The sequence below is a fragment of the Myotis nattereri genome, assembly GCF_964212035.1.
Source record: "Myotis nattereri genome assembly, chromosome: 12".
In the NCBI taxonomy this organism is placed as follows: Eukaryota; Metazoa; Chordata; class Mammalia; order Chiroptera; family Vespertilionidae; genus Myotis; species Myotis nattereri.
Genome location: NC_138087.1, coordinates 67,656,771 through 67,679,514, shown reverse-complemented (window position 1 = coordinate 67,679,514; position 22,744 = coordinate 67,656,771). Strand labels below are relative to the sequence as shown.

General features: G+C 40.2%; 1 long non-coding RNA gene and 1 pseudogene across 3 annotated transcripts in view; one reads left to right on the top strand and one right to left on the bottom strand.

The window, feature by feature from the left end:
- The window catches only part of LOC308527942, an 81,426-nt gene that overhangs the window by 39,587 nt on the left and 19,095 nt on the right, over positions 1 to 22,744 (top strand). The window lies entirely within an intron of this gene.
- Positions 10,956 to 12,033, bottom strand: LOC308528409 (tripartite motif-containing protein 75-like; annotated as a pseudogene). Its single transcript has one exon. The product of its transcript is annotated as a tripartite motif-containing protein 75-like (transcript).

Sequence of the window (22,744 nt, the reverse complement as noted above, 5' to 3'; positions counted from 1 at the left end):
CCAGCCTGCAAACAGCCCTCAGCCACTCACCCAGGCTGGCCACACCCTCATGGGGTGAGGGTCCCCGCTGGGGGGCTTGGCCAGCCTGCAAACTGCCATCAGCCACTCACCCAGACTAGCCAAGCACCCCAGCAGGACCCCCCACCCTGAAGAGGCTGTGGCCAGCCTGCAAACAGCCATCAGCCCCTCACCCAGGCTGGCCAGGCACTCCTTATATAATAAAAGGGTAATATGCAAATTGACCCTAACAGCAGAACGACTGGGAATGACTGGTCACTATGACACACACTGACCACCAGGGGGCAGACGCTCAATGCAGGAGCTGCCCCCTGGTGGTAAGTGTGCTCCCACAGGGGAGCTCTGCTCAGCCACAAGCCAGGCTGATGGCTGCCAGTACAGCGGTGGTGGTGGAAGCCTCTCCTGCCTCCTCAGCAGCACTAAGGATGTCCGACTGCAGCTTAGGCCTGCTCCCCGCTGGCAAGTGGACATCCCCCGAGGGCTCCCGGGCTGCCACCGGGATGTCTGACTGCCAGCTTAGGCCCAATCCCCCGGGGAGTGGGCCTAAGCCAGCAGGTGGTCATCCCCCAAGGGGTCCCAGACTGCGAGAGGGCACAGGCTGGGCTGAGGTACCCCCCCTGAGTGCACAAATTTTTGTGCACCGGGCCTCTAGTTAATCTATAATAATAAAAGCATAATATGCTAATTAGACCAGACAGCCAAATGACCTTCTTCCCAATGAAGCCACGGTGGCGGAAGCTGAGGCAGAGGCAGTTAAGGGTGGTCAGGCAGGCAGGCAGAGTGGTTAGGGGCAATCAGGCAGGCAGGCGAATGGTTACGGGTGATCAGGCAGGCAGGCAGAGGGGTTAGGGCTGATGAGGCAGGCAGGTGAGTGGTTAGGGGTGATGAGGCAGGCAGGCAGAGGGGTTAGGGGTGATGAGGCAGGCAGGTGAGTGGTTAGGGGTGATGAGGCAGGCAGGCAGAGGGGTTAGGGGTGATGAGGCAGTCAGGCAGGTGAGCGATTAGGAGCCAGTGGTTCCAGGTTGCGAGAGGGATGTCTGACTGCCATTTTAGGCCTGATCCCACCTAAACTGGCAGTCGGACATCCCCCGAGGAGTCCTGGATTGTGAGAGGGTGCAGGCCAGGCTGGGCACCCCCTCAACCCCTGTGCACTAATTTTGTGCACCGGGCCTCTAATGTTGTAATAAATTGGTATGGGGCCAGGCAGGTTCTAAATGTATTGGAGAGATCACTTTGTAAGTTATATAAATGTCTAACCATTATACTGTACATATGAAACTAATATAATGTTGAATGTCAACTTTAATTGAAAAAAAGAATTTTAAAAATACATTCTTTTATATTTTTTATTAATTTTTTTTACAGAGAGGAAGGGAGAGGGATTAGAGAGTTAGAAACATCGATCAGCTGCCTCCTGCACATCCTCAACTGGGGATGTGCCCGCAACCAAGGCACATGCCCTTGATCGGAATAGAACCTGGGACCCTTCAATCCGCAGGCCGACACTCTATCCAATGAGCCAAACCAGTCAGGGCTAAAAATACATTTTAAGCTGAAATAAAATAAGGTAATTTGAAATTCAAAAAAAATAAAGGTCATCTGTTCCTTGTTACATTTTTGCAATGTGGTTATTAGAATATTTAAAGTTACAAATGTGAAATGACCAACTTTTAAATTCAAGTACATTAGAAATACCCTATATATAGGTAAGACTCTGTTTAACCAGATTGTCTTCTTACAATGAGCCCTCAGTGACATTATTCTTACAAACAGAAACATGTTTATGTGTCACCTACCGTGTACAATACACTTTAAGGCCAAGGTTTGAGGATGATCTCTACCTATGATTTTTCCAGGCCATTGAAACTGTTATACAATCCCTTCTTAGAGCCTTACCTTTAGTTTTGGTGATGCGAAGAGAAAATCTTAGAACTTTTCCCGAGCATTATAATTTTGGGTCTTTGTAAAAAATAGATATATAAAAATTAAAGATACTATCTAATATTCTCCTTGTGTTTGAATCTTCTGCTAATGGTGATGTCACCAGATTCTTGATGATGAAAGCATTAGAAAGTCATAATGATACATTTGGTAGCAAGTTCTTCTCATTGTTACTAGATGATAGAACTTTGTCCCATTTGAAAAAGTCAAGGATTTTAACTGTTTTGCTTTTAGTTTTTGTTGTTGTACTTCTTGCTGTTTTCAGTGATTGATTTTTTAACTCTATAAATATATTTTGGTGTGCTGTGTGTGTATATGCATGCATATGAATAACACAAAAGTGCAACATTTTTTTCTAAGGTAAAGCTAATTCCTTCTTATGCTTTCAATTATCTAAGGTAAAGCTAATTCCTTCTTATGCTTTCTTAAATGTACTTATTTTCTGATTATGGAAGTACCACATTTTCATGTTATTAAATTTGTCAAGTGCATAAAAGCACAAAGAAGAAAACGATAATCAAACGTAATCACACTGTCCTGAGATAATCACTCTTAATTTGAGGTAGCAGGCACCTTTATTTTGTCCTTCCTTAAAAATAGTTTTGCCCTAACAGGTTTGACTCAGTGGATAGAGTGTCGGCCTGTGGACTGAAGGGTCCCAGGTTCGATTTCGATCAAGGGCATGTACCTTGCTTGTGGGCACATCCCCAGAAGGGGGTGTGCAGGAGGCAGCTGATGGATGTTTCTCTCTCATCAATGTTTCTAACTCTCTATCCCTTTCCCTTCCTCTCTATAAAAAATCAATAAATTAACCATACAATCTAGCAATTCTTCATCTAGATATTTACCCAAGAGAAATGCAAGCATATGTTTATAAAAAAGATCTATTTATAATTGTTCATGGTCGTTTTCTTGGCAGTGGCCAAAAGGTGAAAACAACCCAAATGGTTGTCAACAGGTGAATGGATAAACAAGCTGTGGGTTAGTACTCAGAAATAAAAAAGAACAGAGTATTGATACATGTATGAACATAGATGGGCCTCAAAATAATTATACTGTAAAAAAAAGCCAGGCCAAAAAAAAAAAAGTAGCACATACTGTATGCTTTATTTATATAAAATTCTTAAATATACACATTTTTATGTTTTGGTTGCCTGGAATCTGAATGCACTTTATTTAGCATAAATCCTAAATTCAGTCCAGTATGGAAGCTGAAATGGGCAGAAATTTCCTGTCCCTGCCCCTTGTAGCTAAAACATGGGCACATGACTTAAACTACCTGGTATGCTTACCAGATTATCCTACCTTGGACTTTGAACATTAAGGTAGGTCAGTTTGAAATTATTTGTAATATAGTCAAGAACTAACATGGCAGATGTTTTTAAGAGTATGGAAGTCAGCAGGGAGATAATAAGTGAGGGGTCACCTATGGCAAGATTTTATCCATGCATTTCCTCCCTTAGTTCCTTTATATTTATCTTTCAGCAGCTTTTCCTAAGTACTGTGAACTGCTTCTGACCCTTCTGTAGGGTCAGAAACATTACTATTACTCACCACTCTCTAGATCTCCCTTCCTTTGAAGGCAAATAGCAGACTCTACTTTCTAGCCCTTTTGCACAGGCAGGTGCATGCAATAAGTCCAGGCTGAGGCACCGATAAGCTCCTGTACGGTTCTCTAGTGTCTTTCCCTGACATTGTAACTAGCAATACCACAGATGGCAGACCCTCCATTGTTCTGGGTCCCCAAGTGACAACATGGAGTAATTGCCTGGCTCCAGCCCTCACCAGATATGTAGGTGAATGAGAAACTTTTTCATATTAGGCCACTAAGATTTGAGGGTTGAATTTCCCCATCCAACATGCCATTCCATAAATTCTCTGTTTAGATGAATCAGAGTCAGTTTCAATGCTCTGACAAATCCAGGTATTGGTACCAGAGAAAGAAAGTGGGTTATAGGCAACATACACTTGGGGTAAAGAAGGAACCTAAAATTCATTATCAGGCCTTGCTTGGGTTAAAGGCAATAGAAAACTCACATTAGTATTCAGAGATGGATTTCAGGCAACCTGCGGACTGTAGTATTAAACAGTTAATTAAATTATCCCATGAATGAGATGTTCATCAAAGGCAAAGTCTTTGGGGCAATAATAGTTTCTGCCATAAAAATATACAATGATGATGATGATAACACTTATGCACCAGAGACTATACTACACACATATATTAACTTATTTAATGACATGAAGGATATAAAGATATCAAGGACCAACTGGCATGTGAAATAGCTGTATCTAATGACACCAGAGAGCTTAAAGGAAAAGCACAGTATTACAGATGTCCTCCATTTCCCTCTCTACCCCCTCAACCCAGCCCTTCCCACCTCAGGCCTTCACCACACTATTGTTTGTGTCCATGTGCTATGCATATTGAATGGCATCTTTAGAAATGACTAGAACTTCTATGTTGTCCCAACTCATGCCAGGTGACTCATGCTGGGTTGTAGCTCTTTTTGGACATCTTACAATTTCTCCTCCAGCCCTAGAACTGCTATTACCTTCATTAAAAAAATATTGTGGATTGCCTCACTCCCCCTTGTATACGTCTCAGTTCTTTTATCATCTATATGTCCAATTCACTATCTTAATTGCTACTGTTTGGAATACCTATAATAGTAGTTTGTTTTTCTAACTGGACCCTGACTACTGATAAATGTGTGTGCATGTATGTATGTGTGCAATAAATCAATTTGTATAAATATTATATAAGCACACAGCATGTGTGTGTGTGTGTGTGTGTGTGTGTGTGTGTGTGTGTATTCATGTGGTGGGTATATAAGCACATATAAAAGTAACTAGAGCCTGGTGCATGAGATTCATCCATTGTGTGGGGGATAGGGGGAGTTCCTCAGCCAGGCCTGCGCCCTCTCACAGTCCATGACCCCTTGGGGGGTGTCTGACTGCCAGCTTAGGCCTGATCCTCTTGGGGATTGGACCTAAGCTGGCAGTAAGACATCCCTCTTGCAGTCCAGGGCTCTCACAGTACAGGACCCCTCACTCCTTACTGCCCACCTGCAGCGGAGGTGGGAGAGGCTTCTGCCACTGCCGCTGCTCTTGCCAGCCCTGAGCCCAGCTTCTGGCTCAGTGGCGCTCCCCCTGTGGGAACGCACTGACCACCAGGAGGCAGCTCCTACGTTGAGCATCTGCTCCCTGGTGGTTAGTGCGTGTCATAGCGACAGGTCATTCTGCCATTTGGTCGATTGGCATATTATGCTTTTATTATATAGGACTAGGGGCCCAGTGAATGAATTTGTGCACCTTGAAAGGAACTGTGGGCTGCAAGGCTACGGTAGGCACAGGGGCGGGCCTTGGCCCATCCTCTGTGCCCCTGCCCGGCCCCTCCAGGCATGGTCCCCGGTCCCCTGTCTGTCGCAGCCCCACTCCTGCCGCTGTCGCTCCCATGTGCTGACAGCACCGGCCCCGCTTGCACCCGCTAAAGGCACAGAACGATTGGGGCTGGCACCAGCAGCAGGTGCAAGAGGTGGCTGCTGTCCTGATTGCCTCTCAGAAGCAGGGGGAGGTGGAGAAGGCCTCAGCTGCTGCTCGCACCCGCTGATGATGCCAAGCGATCAGGACCAAGCAGGGCCAGCACTGGCAGTGGGTGCGAGCAGGGCCATCGCAGGCAGTGGGTGTGAGAGGCAGCTGCTGGTCCCGATCTCCTCTCAGGAGCAGAAGGAGGTGGAGAAGCCCTGAGCAGCGATTGGAGCCAGCAGCCGCAGGTCGCACCCGCTGATAGCACTGAGTGATCGGGGATGGCACTGGGGGCTGGCAGTGGGTGCGAGCAGGGCCAGCACTAGCAGCAGGTGCAAGCGCTGGGTAGGACTGCAGCGTGAGTGGGAGCAAAGAATTTTCAGTAACCACCAGAGGCTCGCCCCAATGGCGACGACCAGCACCCCGCCTTGGTCTGGTGCCTCCACTCACCTGCTCCACCATCCTGCTGTGACTGATGCCTGCCATGTTCCACACATACCTCCTGGTGGTCAGCGCATGTCATAGAGACCGGTTGTTTGGTTGTTCTGGTTGTTCCACCGTTCGGTCTATTTGTATATTAACCGTTTATTATATAGGATATTGAGGGGCAGGTTTTCAAAGGGAGAGTAAAGGGAGGCTTTCAATTTTCTCATATATTATTTTTATTTTCATTAGTTTTTATAACAAAAAGTTTGTAAGTTTTAAAATACATAGTTCTTTTTGAATGACTCAAAATTTCCTAAATAATTGTCTGCCCATCTGGTGGCAGCTTTAATGTCGTCAAAGTTTTACATAGAGTATATTAGTATAGTTGCAGTGACTTTCCCTTACTCACACTTTTAGATAATCCCTTTCCTTAAGCAATATGAGAAATGCATATATACCTACTTTGATCAATGAAAATATTTCAAGTTTCACTTTCTTGTGACAGGTTCTATTTTGTTGAATGTGATCCAACAAATAATATATCCTCAACATTCACAGAGAATATGAAATAGCTATATTATCATCTGTTGTCAACACATTCTGTTTGCAACTGCTACATCTCATTTTACACAGTTCAAAATGAGAGTATGAGTATGCTATGTTGGTGGGCTTGCCATTTTGTTAGTGACTTTTTAGTGCTAAGTTTTGTCAAGTGCTAATTATCTAAGATATAAGACAAAACAATGCTCTTAAATTCAGAACTGTAAAGGAAGGGCTTCAATATTATGTGTTGCTCTAAGAATGTTATAATGTTTAGGAGCCCAACGGATTTTAATAGCTTTAATTTCACCAGTACGTTTTTTACCAATATCCCAGCTATATTCCGGAGATAAGAGTTTAGTAGGTTTATGGAGAAAGAAATACTTGTTTAGGTGACTTTCATCATGCCACACCGCTTCAATGTTATTTTTCTTATCATTCATGATTCCTTTGAAGCACTCCCTGGCAATGTTGAGAACCTGAATGGGAGTGCCACCAAATACAGCGGCATGGTAATAAAAGTCTCCCTTACCAATAGGTATGTATGCTTCTGATAAGTTATTTCTCTCATAAGGTACCTTTATAGGATGTGCATTATACCAATGAGAATGTATCTGAGCCACTGACTCCCCTAGGGTCTCTAATCCATATTTCTGCATAAAGACTTGATCCACATCCATGCAGAAGAGGTAGTCAACTTCATATTGTATGTGATCTACAACATGCTCGCTGATAGTCTTCATGCGCATCATACTAATATCTTGCCATCTCTTCTCTCGCTTAATTTCAAAAACTTTGATTGTCCGGAGGGGACTCAGCTGTATCCAAGGAAACTTGGACAAATTATCTGTCAGAACATAAATTATGACTTTCTGGCCAACCATAAAATGCTTATTAGCAGATGATATAAAGTTGAACAAATAGAATTCAGTATATCTGTGAAGTAAAAAAGAAACAATTCATTTTCTTATATTTTAGTGGAACACAATAATATTTTAATTATACTGACTATAGTTTACCCAAAAGTTCTACTAAGCAACCAAATATTAAATATGCTTCTTGAGTTGTATTTAAGGCAGTATAAAAGAAAGTGAAATTATCTGCCTTTGCTCTTCCTAATGGGTTCTGTGGATTATGGGAGAGAAGAGGAATTCCTCACAAGAGTGAATGAAATTGGTGAGATTAGGAACTGCACAGAGCCCAGTGCAAGGTGAGAGCCAGAGTTTTCAGGGATATCAGAGCAACGGGAACTTGCTCTGAAGGTTGTAGGTGAAAAAGGCCTTGGGTCGTTATAAAAGCAGTTATTGCTGCCTGTAGCACTTTATGAGTAGTCAGTTATGTATAAACAGTCAGAGGTGAAATAATTCATACCCCAATATCTGCACTGACTTTCTTATTTTGCTTTGTGGCCTTTAGTACTGTGCTAAGATAACTGGATTGGAAAATAAACTTTCTCATTTCTAGTCTCTCAAGCCAGTAAAAGAGTCTCAGAGTAATAAATAGCCTCAGGTAAATTTTTAAAGGTTAAAGGTAATCATACGTGGCTCAGCTTCAGATAATGTTTATATAATCATTAAAATTAAGTTCTGGGCATTTATGCATAGAAAACAAAAACACTAATTGGAAGAGATATGTGCATCCCATGTTCATTGCAGCATTATTTACAATAGCCAAGCCTAAGTGTCTATCAACAGATGAATGGATAAAGAAGATGTGGTATATATACATATACAATGGACCATTAGTAATAAATTGAATGAAATCTTGGAAGCTAGCAACTTAAATCTAAAAAAGTCCAATTTATCCATATTTCTTTATGGTTAGTGCTTTTGTGTCATGTTTCTGAAAGCTTTGCCTCTTTAAGGTAGTGAAAATCTACATTTTCTTTTAGTAGCTTTATTGTTTTATCTTTCACATTTAAGTCTATAATCCATTTGGATAAATTTTTGAGTGTGGCATGATATAGGGCTGTTTTGTGTCAGTCTCAGCCTATTGATAATGATTCAAGGGCTAGGAAGGCCTGGAGCCACTCACCTGGAGCCCTACTCCTTGTGGTGAGACACCCCCCTCCAGTCCCCCACTCCCCCCACCACACACACACACAGACATTTCCCTACCAACAACGTGGCTGGCCCAGCGCTTGTGGTTCTTATGATTGCAAGATGCTTTCATAAGGTTGTTCAAAACCTCAGAACAGCTATCAGGGAACTTTGAAAAAACAAGGCTCACAAGTCCTTTGCTCCTTCCTTTGTTTCTTCCTTTCTCCCTTCCTCCTTCACTCCCTCTCTCCTTCTCTCCTTCCTTCCTTCCTTCCTTCCTTCCTTCCTTCCTTCCTTCCTTCCTCCCTCCCCCTCTCTCTCTCTCTCTCTCTCTCTCTCTCTCTCTCTCTCTTTCTTTCTTTCTAAAATATAATTTTATTGACTTCAGAGAGGAAGGAAAAGGGAGAAATAGAAACAATCAATAATGAGAATCATTGATCGGCTGCCTCATGCATGCCCCCCACTGGGGATCAAGCCCACAACCCAGACATGAGCCTTGACTGGGAATTGAACCATGACCTCCTGGTTCATAGGTCAACATTCAACCACTGAGCCATGCCGGCTGGGCTTTTTCTTCCTTTCCCTTTCTGTGGATTTTCTTTATAAAAAAGTAGAGGCCCAGTGCACGAAATCTGTGCATGGGTAGGGTCCATAGGCCTGGCCAGCGATAAGGGCCAATCAGGGCCTTCCAGCTACCGGCCAGGGCCTCCCTTCTCCGGCTGCTGGCCAGAGCCTTCCTTCATTCCATGCTGCCTCCTGGTGATCAGCGCATGTCATAGCGAGCGATCAAACTCCCAGTCTCCCAGTTGAACTCCCAAGGGGACACTTTGCATATTAGCCTTTTATATATATAGATAACTATCTATTTAATAGCATGTTACTAAAAACTATAATTTTAATGAATAATAGATACATTGTTCAACTTTATGTAATACTTTCTTGTACTTTTTTGGTATAGTTTCACTATCAGGGCAGCACTTGCTTCATTAAGTGAATTGGGAAGTGTTCCCTCCTCTTCTGATTTTTGTAAGAGATTGTATAGAATTGATGTGAATTCTTCTTTAAATACTTGGTAGAATTCTTCAATGAAAACATGTGGACCTGTAGACTTTGGGAGATTTTAAATTTATAAATTTTATTTCCTCAGTAGATATAGGTCTATTCAAATGATCTATTTCATGTTGGGTAAGTTATGGTAGTTTGTGGTTTTCAGAGCCCATTTTATTTAAGTGGTTAAATGTATGTGTGTAGAGTGTTTTGTAGTATTCCCTGATAAACCTTTTGATATCTGAAGGTCTGAGGAATATAACCTGTTTCTTTCCCAATATTTGTAATTTGTGTCATTTTTTTCTTTGCCAGAAAATAAATGGATGGTTGTGAATTTTTTTTCAAATAACGAGCTGTTTGTTCATGAGTTTTCTTTATAGCTTTTCTGTTTCAATTTCATGGATTTCTGTTCTTATCTTTATTATTTCCTTACTTCTGCTTGCTTTGGCTTTATTTTGCTCTACTTTTTCTAGATTTTTTAGGTGGAATTATTGATAATATCTAATTTTCTACAATAAAAGGCCTGAATGTAAAGGATACATAGTATTACTTACCTTCCCACAGCAAACACAGTCAGCCCCACAGTAATTTTATGATGTGCATAATAATTTTCCAGTACTTCTTCTTTATAAGTGCCATGCCACACAACTGGAGCTAACCAGTCAGTAGTTGCATTTGTGGATGCTCTGTAAGAAAGACATAAGTTTTTGAACAAAATGCCTTTTGATAACATTGTAGTAGATATTACTTATATATAAATCTTGTGTCTGATTGCAGCATTTCCTTTTAACCCTAAGCCTTTTTTTTTATTTTACAATTTATACACTTTATTTATACACTTTATACACAATTTATACCGGAAACACTTGACAGTTAACCCCCACATCTGTTAGTTCCCACAACATCTCTACTGCTATTGAAACAAAATTTTAAAAAATAGAAAACAAAATAAGAAAAACATTGTTCATGTATGTAAAGTTAAATAAGCATTAAATAATATTCTTTATCGGTGCTAGAGACGCTGATAGTTGTACAAAATGCTACATACTGTCCATAAATCACAGGAAGAACATGAATCAAAGTCACAGTTCATCTTTTCTAATCTCTTACAGCACAGATTGTAAGAGGTTTGGAGTCATATTAGATATAGAAGTAAAGCTTTAGCACTTTAGAAAATGTATCCATGAAGAAATAGATGTGAGACATGTCATTCAAATGTCATTCAAACTATAATACGAAACCTGACCCAACTCATAGTCCAGATAGATGCCAATCCCTCTGGGCATTTCCTTCAGCACAGGGGTGACAGGAACAGACCCTGGTGCCACATAATCACCATTCTGCAGCTGAATCGTCCAACATCTGTTCTTTTCGTCTTGGCAGGTGCTGCTTTCTCTTCCTTTTAAGGAAGTCTTTTCAAACCCTCACAGCCCACTGAGGCATGTCATCCACCTGGACCACCCAGTAATGTTGGCCACAGTCAAACCCTTCAGAACCCAGGACAACTGGGTCGACAGCAAATCCCTTTGGATTCTGACAAACACTTGGCTTTTTCCTCACAAATCTCACAGACTTTTTATCCTCAGTCACAAGTAGATTAGGATGTGCAGTCTTGGGATCCAGGATAACTTCTCTAAATCTCTATAATTTTCTGCAGGGCTGAACACTGCGGAGGAAGACTGAATTCTTCTCTCCTTAACTGGCACCAATAGATAGCTGGGGGTTTCAGGTTATCATAACAGTGGAGGACACTCTTGATATCCATCAGCAATTTCACATCTGGCATCACGTTCTTCTCTGCCACCTCCTTTTGTACACCTTTAAAGTTGGAAAGATGGCCTGAAAATGCAGTTGTGTTTGCAATGAGTTTCTGTTGAATGTCCTTCTCTTCTTCAGCTAGCCTTGAGAGAACTTCCTCTTGCTTTCGCTCTATAAATTGAGACTCAAATTCAGAGGCTAATTTCTGTTTCTGTTTTGCACCTTCTCTCTCAGTTCTATGAGTTTTTTGCTTTGAATGCTTATTAACTTCTGAATGTGGGTCATCTGCTTACTGATGTAACTGTAGAGCCTCAGCCTGTGATGTGATGACAGGCAGCCTCCCCCATGGGCCTCACCTGGTGGCCCTGGTGGACAGGGAGCTGAGTGCACATGGAACACAACAGCTCTAAGTCCTCCTCACAGAGAGGGTCAGGACCTGGTTGTGCTTCTTGCACAAACCCCTCTCTTCCTGCTGCTGCTTCTTGGCCCTGATTGTCTGGAGGAGATTGGCAATGTCAATCATCCTTCCCAGCTGGGTGTTGCTCCTCAAGCACCTCTCTTGGCATGTATAATACAGGCAAGGAACCCTGTATTGTACATCAGCCCAGGACGGCTGGATGCAGGAGCTACAGACGTTGTGCCCACATTCGATGGTGACAGGGTCTCTCAGGTCATCCAGAAAGATGAGACAGTTGATTTCTGTCGGGAGTCCTGCCAGAACTGCTTCAACTGCCATTGGGCCCTGAATGAAGGACTGGACTGAGGTGGGTTTCTTCAGGAGATTGGGCTCTGGGAGATCTCTCCACTGAGAAGCAAATGTACTCTCAGATCTCACTGTCCTTTCTGTCCTGAATGGTTCATTCCCATGAGACCAGTGGCTGCAGGTGTCCAGGGGAGCTCTATTCATTACCTCCAGCCGATCGCAGAGTAGTTGAATCCTGGCTCAGAAAGTCTTGGTCAGAAAGCAGATAAGGTTCTAAAGTGCCTATTCATTCCTTGGGATGAGGACAGATTGTTGCATGTAAAAATGGCTCCCCTGTGGTCCTGCTCACTGCCACATTTGAAGCCAACCACTGATTTGTCTCTCTACCACCACAACCCCCCTAAACCCAAGTCATCTACAATCGTGCTGATTGGGACTGTGGCAAGTGTATGACTTTGGGACAAGATCACCTATACCTGGGTCAGTTTCCATCCTTAGTGACCTACCATCTGTTAACCCCAAGCGTTGATGGTTATGATAAACTGGGGAAACAGCTGATCAGAAATGGCCAGATCATTACAAAAGTACACTTACAGATTAGTTATACTGTTTCCAAGATCTTTGAGTAATAATTTATCTTATATTTGGACAAAATATCATGGTCCTAGTATTTTTTACACTGATTATTTTCAGAAACCATATTTTGAACACAGAATTTCCCAGTTTTCATAATCTCAAGTGTTTTCAGTACTAATGTTACTGCGTACTGCTAGAATCAACTTTGTCAAAACTCTGAAGGATAGCCAAAGGTTTAGAGAACCAAGCAAAAGTTAAATCGAGAAAAAGATGATTCAATATGGAGGAGTAGGAAAGCTATGTCATATTTTTTAACTTAGCCTTGTACCAAGTTGTTCCCCATATGGTGGTTGTATTGAAAACAGCAAATTATGTTTTCAGTGTAAGTATCTGATTATAGAGGGAGAAGAGTGGACCCAATTCCCAAGGAATTGCGTTTGTTAAGAGTTTTCTGAAGGACTGACTGTTTCACTTAATTTTGAACTCTCAAAATGGAAAAATGACTAAGTGGAGGGTACTCCTTGAAAATATTTTAAAAAGGACCAAAGCCCTGCCACCTGGGGCAAAAGGTTAGGTTTAGGAATAGAAATTAAATATGCTGAAAGCCTGGGAGGAAAAGTTTGCAAGAGTTCCTTGGCAAGTAAGGGCTTTGACAAGATCCCATGATGCCTGCTCAGAAGATCTGTGAAGACCCAATGATTTAATCTCTTGCTGCTATTCAGGCAGAGTGCAAGGAGGAAGTGAAGGCTAAGGCAGAGTTGTAAATATCTGGGCTGTATTGAAGGAGGGTCCAAATACAGAGCCAGTCTTCAAAGACTGTGAGATTTTCTTTGTTCTTTTCTTAGTTTTCTTTTCTCCTGCTTCTCTTCATCCTCGTCCTCCTCTTTCTCCTTTTTTTTTTTTTTTTAAATCTTTCTTCTACTGTCCTCTAACATCTCCTCCACCCCAGCTCTAGGCACTTACGGAATCTCTGTGAAACTATTACCTGGCTACAAACTAAAGGAACAGAGACCTCTGAGACCAAAGAAGACAAAGAATACAGTCTTTAAAAAGTTGTTTAGAAAAGGGACTAAATAGACAAACACCTGCAACTCACAGTGAGCATAAACAACAAACGCCGAGGAGCAAAATAATCTGGTTTCCAGAATGAGCACATCATAATATTTAAAATGTCTAATTTTCGCCGAAACCGGTTTGGCTCAGTGGATGGAGCGTCGGCCTGCGGACTGAAAGGTCCCAGGTTCGATTCCGGTCGGGGGCATGTACCTGGGTTGCGGGCACATCCCCAATAGGAGATGTGCAGGAGGCGGCTGATCGATGTTTCTCTCTCATCGATGTTTCTAACTCTCTCTGTCTCTCTCCCTTCCTCTCTGTAAAAAATCAATGAAATATATTTTTTAAAAAAGCCATTTAAAAAATAAAATAAAATAAAATAAAATGTCTAATTTTCAACCAAAAGTTATGAGGCATGCAATGAAAAAGAATGTATTGCCCATTCAAAGGAAAAAAATAACAAAACAATCCCTGGGGAAGCCCTGACATTGGGCTTATTAGACAAAGACTCTAAATCAACTATTTTAAATATGCTCAAAGAGCCAAAGGTAACTTGAACAAAGAACCAAAGGAAACCAGGAGAACATTGTTTCAACAAGTAGAGAGTACAAATAAAGAGACAGAAATTGTGAAAAGGAACCAAATAGAATTTCTGGAACTGAGAAATATGATAGCTAAAATGAAAAAAACAAAAAACAAACAAACAACAAACTATAGGATTTCAGCAGCAGATTTGATCAGACAGCAGAAAAAATCAGACACACACAGGACACTTTAATTAACAACAGAATATATATTCTTCTCAAATACACATGGAACATTCTCCAGGATCATATGTTAGGCCATAAAACAAATCTCAATAAACTTAAAATGGTTGGAAACATACAAACCATCTTTGCATTGACAGTGGACTGAAATTAGAAATTAATAGTAGAAGAAAATCTGGAAAATCCCCAAATATGAAGAAATTGAACATTCTTAGAAAACTAGTAGGTCAAAGAAAAAACTCACAAGGGAAATGAGAAAATACACTGAGATGGGTAAAAATACAAATACAGCATACCAAAAGTTATGAGATGCAGTGAAAAGCAGTACTCAGGAGGAAATATACAGCTGTAAACATTTATAATTTTTTAAAAATGAAATATCTCACATCAATAAAGATGAAATATCTCACATCAGTAACCTAACTTTCCACCTTAAGAACTAGGAAAAAAGAACAAACTAAACCCAAAACAAGCAGAAGGGAGAAATAATAAAGACTGGAGCAGAGACAACTGATACAGAGAAAGGAAAATGATAGGATCAGTGAAAGAAAAAATGATTCTTTTGTGGAATAGATTATCAGAAATGGCCAGATCATTACAAAAGTATGCTTTTTGACACTGGTTATTTTCAGAAACCATATTTTGAACATTTTTGTTCAGAAACCTTTAACTAGACTGGCTAAGGAAAAAACAGAAATGACTTAAATTATTAAAATCAGGAATGGAAATAGGGATATTACTATAGACCAGCCGTGGGCAACTACGGCCCGCGGGCCGGATCCGGCCCATTTGAAATGAATAAAACTATTGAAAAAAAAGACCGTACCCTTTTATGTAATGATGTTTACTTTGAATTTATATTAGTTCACATAAACACTCCATCCATGCTTTTGTTCCGGCCGTCCGGTCCAGTTTAAGAACCCATTGTGGCCCTCGAGTCAAAAAGTTTGCCCACCCCTGCTATAGACCTTACAGGTATTAAAAAGGATTATAAGAAAATATAATAAATAACATATACACCAACATCTTAGATAACCTAGATGAAATGGACAAATTTCTAAAAGCATACAAACTAAAAGAACTGGTTCATGGGCAGTCCCATTTATGGGACTATATCAATAATCTTTTTTTATATTTAAATTTTTATTTTTTATTTTATTTTTTCTTTATTGATTAAGGTATTACATATGTGTCCTTATCCCCCCATTCCTCGCCCCCCCCCCACTCATGCCCTCACCCCTCTGATGTCTGTGTCCATTGGTTAGGCCTATATGTATGCATACAAGTCCTTTGGTTGGTCTCTCCCCCTTCCCTCCACCCTCCCCTACCTTCCCTCTGAGGTTTGATGGTCTGATCGATGTTTCTCTGTCTCTTGATCTGTTTTTGTGCATCAGTTTATGTTGTTCATTATATTCCACAAATGAGTGAGACCATGTGATATTTATCTTTCTCTGACTGGCTTATTTTTCTTAGCATAATGCTCTCAGTTCCATCCATGCTGTTGCAAATGGTAAGAATTCCTTCTTTTTTACAGCAGCATAGTATTCCATTGTGTAGATGTACCACAGTTTCTTAAACAGATGTCTTTTTTCAAATTTTAATTAGGTGAAGTCCTAAAACCCTATAGCATCAGAGTGAAAGATAGATGGGTAGAATAAGAAGATGAGACAGAGAGGGTAGGGGAAAGCTGTTGTATTAAACATAAAGTACACAGTCCATCTATCGGATTTGGGCTTTGGTTCTCTCATTGATGAAACAAGAAGAATCAACCAAATGGTCTTGAATACACCCTTACACCTTTTTCCCCCCCTAAATACACCCTTACTCTTTTGACCTGCCATCATTCTAGTACCTTTGAGGTTTTTTTTTTTATCTACACACTCATTCATGGAGGATGCAGGTCCTAATGTCCATTCCCAATGGGTCTAGTCCACTGCTAAGTTTTCCAAATGTAACCAAAGATCCATCTGCTCTCCCACATTTGGAATGGCAGTTGCCATTCATTAACTTCTATTGAGCAATCTATGGATTAATTTCACATGTTAGATTTGGCATTCTTACCTGGGGAAAAACCAGTCTGATAGATTTAATTCTGGTTGAGTCTTCACAGACCTATGGAGAAAAATAATGCAAAGAGTCACACTATATCTTATTAGAGTTTGAGATAACTTGAGTGTCTATCAAATCATGGGTTGGATTATAATAAGATGCAGAATGCAAAGTGAGCATGAAGCAGTAAGAAAAACAGTGATGAAGTTTGATAATAGTGGCATGGAAAAATCATGATTTTCAACCTCAACTTAACCCTGTGTGCTGCCCAGAAATCTTTGTTTCCATAGTTCTCATTCTTATTCTTCTAATTCAGAGGGAAAATAGCAGCCATCAGATGAAAACTCCCTCAATTTTCTTCCACCTCACATCCAAATTTACCTACAGTGCCCTAGATGGTTTTGCTCAGTGGTTAGAGCGTTGGACTGTGGACTGAAGGGTCCCAGGTTTGATTCTGGTCAAGGGCACATTCCTGGGGTTGTGGGCTCGATCCCCATTAGGAGGCATGCAGGAGGCAGCCAATCAATGATTCTCTCTCATCATTGATGTTTCTCTCTCTATCTCTCCCTTTCTCTCTGAAATCAATAAAATATATCCTATATAATAAAAGGCAAATTGTCCCCTCAGGAGTTCAACCGGGAGATCAGGAGTTCGATCGCTTGCTATGGTGAGTGCTGACCACCAGTGGGCAGCGCGGAACATGGTGGGCGACCAGCAGCAGCAGCAGGGTGCTGAGGGAGCAAGGAAAGGAGGAGGCGGGGAGGTGGGGGCCAGGTCTAGGGACCCTATTCATTCATGGATTTCGTGCACTGGGCCTCTAGTATATATTTAAAAAAATAAAAACTTTAAAAACAACAACAAATTTACCTATAGTGCTGAATATTTTTCCCTTCTACCACAATGGAAATATATTTCTACCTCTGTTTAAGGTTAGCCTTAAATATCCTGCTCAGAAGCCTTGATTTGATTATTAATTGCAGAAGGGTTTCTCCGAGGCCCTTTATTTGATCAGTTGACACTCTCTTGGGCATTTTCCTATGGCGTCAAATTTTCATGTACAACTAGACTTCTCCAAGGATTATAGGACTCATATATCCAACTGTATTCTGAAATCTTCTCTTTGAAGTTTACACAGACACTCCAAAATGAAGATGTTAAAGTCATCATCTCTTCCCCAAAGTAGGGCCTCTTCATATGTTGCCTTACCTCTCCGGATCCACTTGGAATGGCAAGGCAGAAATATGAGAATCATTCTACACTCAGAGCACTCCCTACGTCCCAACATCAAATTCATCATTAAACCATGCTGGTTTTACCTCCAAAACATCTCTCAGATCCATCCCTTATTTCCATTCCCTGCCACCACATGACTGCAAATCACCATCATCGTTTATCTGGGCTACTGCAATAGCCTCCTAATTGGTCTCACTGTACACTTTAAAAAGACTGTTTAGTGCAAAAATGTCAAAGGTACACAAATGTAAAGAGACTAATATAATAGCCCTAGCTGGTTTGGCTCAATGGATAGGGCATCAGCCTATGGACTCAAGGGTCCCAGGTTTGATTCCTGTCAAGGGCCCAAACCAGATTGTGGCCTCGATCCCCACTAGGGGGCATGCAGGAGGCAGCCAATCAATGATTCTCTCTCATCATTAATGTTTCTCTCTCTCTCCTTCCTTCCTCTCTGAAATCAATTTAAAAAATATATTTTAGCCCTAACCGGTTTGGCTCAGTGGATAGAGCATCAGCCTGCGGACTCAAGGGTCCCAGGTTTGATTCCGTTCAAGGGCATGTACCTTGGTTGTGGGCACATCCCCAGTGGGGAGTGTGCAGGAGGCAGATGTTTCTTGCTCATCGATGTTTCTAACTCTCTATCCCTCTCCATTCCTCTCTGTAAAAAAATAAATAAAATATATTAAATATATATATATATATATATATATATATATATATATATATATATATTTTAAAGAAGAGACTAATATAATGAGCCTCCATATTCCCATTCCCTACAATGAGCAATGTGTTACCCTCTTAGCCTATCCTTGCATTGCCCTTTTCAACCCATTCTCCATATTTCCGTTCTGCTTCCAGTATCATGTTTCTGAAGCTCTAGTGTTACCATGTCATTATTCTGTTTAACAAAAGTTCAGTGGCTTCCCATTGTCTAAGGATGATGTCCTCATTCTTAAATGGCCATAATATTCTTCGTGATCTCACACTTCACGCTGTCCAGCCACATCTCCTACCTAGCCCTGCACTTATAATTTTCCAGGCTCATTGGCCTTTTCCTTTTTTAAATTTTATTTCCTTAAACATGCCACAGATTCAACCTGCTAATTCCAACATCACCTTCAGGCCTCATTTTAAATATCCCTTCTTAAGGGAAATATTTTCTGATCTGCTAGATGATGTTAGATGCTTTTCATTAATAGCTAATACACCAACCATAATTGAAAAATTTTTTTAAAAAATTAAAGACATCATCCAACCAAAAAAAGCTAATACATATTGAAACTTTCCTAAGTATTCTCGAATGTAATCCATACTGATAAGATAGGAATTATGATTATTATCCCCATTTTACTAGATAAGGAAATAAGGCACAAAGAGTTATTATCTTGTCCATAATCAGAGTGGGTGGAAACTGCCTGAGTCCTTACTTTTCCTTCTTGCTATACACTCTACTGGCACCCTGGCTAGGATACCTTCGGAAAGCTGACCCTGGGCTTAGTTAACAAGAGGATGGGGTTAAATCTCATGCCCAGGGGACTGTCTTTGTGCCTAGTACACAGATAAGAGTAGCTGCGACATCAGAAGTGTGAATGAGTTGTGGCATTCTACCTAACACCCACTTCCATTGACAATGATGCCTTTGAATGATGAGTATTAGTATGATAGTGCTATAGAATTCTGATTAGGTAATAGAACAATTGTTAGATTGTATTTCATTGAATACATTTTACCAGAAAACATTTTAACCCATTCCTCCTCTATTTTCAGGTGGTTGAAAGTTACTGCCCCTGTTAGTCATGGCTATTTACAGGGGAAATATACTCTGCCTAGCACATGAAAGCCTTCTTACTATATTATTTTCATGCATAGCACAGCTCACCCAAGTATGGAGTCATGGTCTTAGTGGGGGTCTTGCAAATCAAAGAACTATCAGAGAGACAAGGCCCCTGGACACAACAAGCATCAGGAAGGAAAGTTGCTTTCACTTCACTATGTAGATTCCCATGACTATTGAACATATAATGATATTAGATCTTGCACAATACTTGGGGAAGTTTTCCTTTCTGCACACATTCTGATAGCATGATTTGGTAGGTGACATAGGATTAATGCAGTCTCCTGAGAGTCTTTTAGTCAAAACTTTATTCCTGTGTGTTGCCCATAGCTTTAAAAGGCACAAGGTTCCTACAGGCTGAATTCTGACTCCTGTAACTCGTTCCCCTCACCAGTTGCCACTCTTCTATCAGAGGCAGCAACTTTGCCAGTCTGCTCTTCTTTGACTCCTAGTATTCTGACCTTAAACGAGTATCTCCAACATGTGTTTGTAAAACTGCTTTGGTTTACCCTGCCTGCAGGAACCAAGGACTTGCAGGTTTTTCAGTGCCCTCTAACCAGTTTTATCCTCAAAGAAGAGGTCATAGCATATTTATAAGTACTTACCAGCATTGATATGTCCTCTGTAGTTTCTTTGTGCTTAGGATAAATAAAAAAAATATTTATTTACTTTTAAACTTATATGAAGGGTTTTCACATTTAAGATGACTAGAGTTATACTCAATCTATTCATTTTATTACCTAATTTTACCTAATATTACCAAATATTTAATGAACGCATACTGTTATGGACAGGATGTTTGTGTCCCTCTCAAATTCATATGTTGAAATCCTAATTCCCAATGTGATAGTATTAGAAGGTAGGGCCTTTGTGGATGATTAGGTCGGGAGGGTGAAGCCCTCTTGAATGGGAATGCCTTTTTAAGAGAGATTCCAGAGAGTTCCTTCACCCCTTCCACCATATGAAGACATGGTGAGAGGATGGCTCTCTATGAACCAGGAACAGGCCTTCACCAGACACCAAATCTGCTGGCTCCTTGATCTTGTACTTGCCAGCCTCCAAAACTGAGAGAAATAAATTTGTTGTTCATAAGCCATCCAGCCCAAATGGACCAAGACAAAATACTATATGCCAAGTACATTGTTGGTTGTAGAGTACAGTAATGAACATGATAAAAGTTACTGAGGTGATTTGACTGATAAATATTACTCATATGCTATATCTTAAAAAATAACTATTTTTAGATACAAATGAGAGAAACTTATCATTAAAACAATGAAATTTGCTAATAGCAAATGAAGCCTTTCTGCTTGTCTCAAATATGTGGAGGGCAAATACCATACATAGTGCCTGAAGACACCAATATTAAGGATGTTTCTTTTTTAAAAATATTTTTATTGATTTTAGAGAGGAAGGGAGAGGGATAGAGAGATAGAAACATCAATGATGAGAGAGAATTATTAATCTGTTGCCTCCTGCACGACCCCTACTGGAGATTGAGCCCACAACCCAGGCATGTGCCCTTGACAGAAATTGAACCTGGGACCCTTCAGTCCGCAGTCTGATGCTCTATCCACAGAACAAAACCAGGTAGGCTTAAGGATGTTACTTAAAGAAGATGCCACCTATTTAAAAATGGCACAAATTTCTCCATAATATTTACTAACATTACATTGCCATAATTATACAGTAACTGTCTTGGCAGTTTAACATTGCTTCTCCTCACACATATTGGCCTACACAAATTACATTTAGCTCTGACTTCATTAGAAACAAAGAATTTTTATGCTGAAGGCAATATTTATGCTGACATATTTGGATGTCATTTGGATATATCTGGGTGTATTTGGATTGATACAGTTGCGTGCTGATTTATTCAGGGGATGAACCTATAACCTTCCTGACATAACCAGATCCTTAAACCAAACACCAAAATAAAATATTCATTATTTTTTAAAGTTACCTGAATCGATACTCTCTTTGCAAGGCCCATAGAGATAATAAAATGAATAATAATAGAATTTTTCTTTTGTATCTCATCCTTTACTGGGAGGAAAAAGAAACATTAAAGTAGATTAAATAAAGTACAATGTATAGAGAATAAGCTGTGTTGAATCCTGTCTCTTACGACTTAAACTAGATGACTTAATTAATTTTATCTGGGATTTAAGGCACCTCTGGTCATTGGATGTTGCTTTATATGGAAATAGAATTGAGTCAGTGAAGAGACACCATCTATTTGAACTATCCACCCAATGGTAGGATATTAACTAGTCTGGTCTTGATACAAGAGATCTTATAAACTTCATTCATCTTTTCTAAAGTACAAAGGACTCTTTTCTACAGAAAAATTACACCACTTCCTCTCCTAACTCTTTCAGAATGGGGTGTCAGAGAAAAGAGATAATTATGAAAATACTTGGACTCTAAAGAGTTGTATAATTATAAAGAAAACTTAATTATTTGTAATTAAATAATCTTATGAAGTTGATCATTCTAAGATAGGTGATAGAACTGATAACAGTATAAAATATGTGCCCCTTCTCAAAGTATTTGAATATATAATTGGTTCAGAGCGCTCACTGGAGGCTAAACTATAATTTTTAGATTATTTGTTCATTGACCTTGGAATTTTAGCCATCAAGTTTACAAAACTCCTTTGTAATATTTAATCTGTGGAAATAAAGTTGTGTGCAGAAAAGAAATTGGCTATGGCTTAATTTGGTTGAAATTAGAGACAAACTCTTACCTTTTGTTTTCCTAAGATCATGCAGGAATTTTATACAGTTTCTTCCTTGAAGACTTAACATTTATGGTATAGTGGTTTGGGAAGACATATGGAGAATCTTAAGAGGGCAGACAGTTTTCAAGCAAGAACTTTTAAGACCTTTGAAAAATCATAAATCAGATAACCTATTATTGGTTCTATGGTACTCTCCAGTTTTTGTGTTTATTATTTCAGTCTTCTGTGAATGATGATGTCATCAGATTCTCTTGATGATGAAATAGATACTTGCAATCATAACAATTCACATGCTTGTAACTTCTCTTTATTATTATCAGGGGACTGGATTTTGTCCCATTAAAAAACAAGTAGGATCATATAAGTTTCTTGTCAGTTTTTTAAAGCTTCATAATATACTAGAGGCCTGGTGCATGAATTTGTGCACATTGAAAGGAAATTAATTAGAAGAAATATTTTAATATCGCTATTCACCCTTTCTCTGTA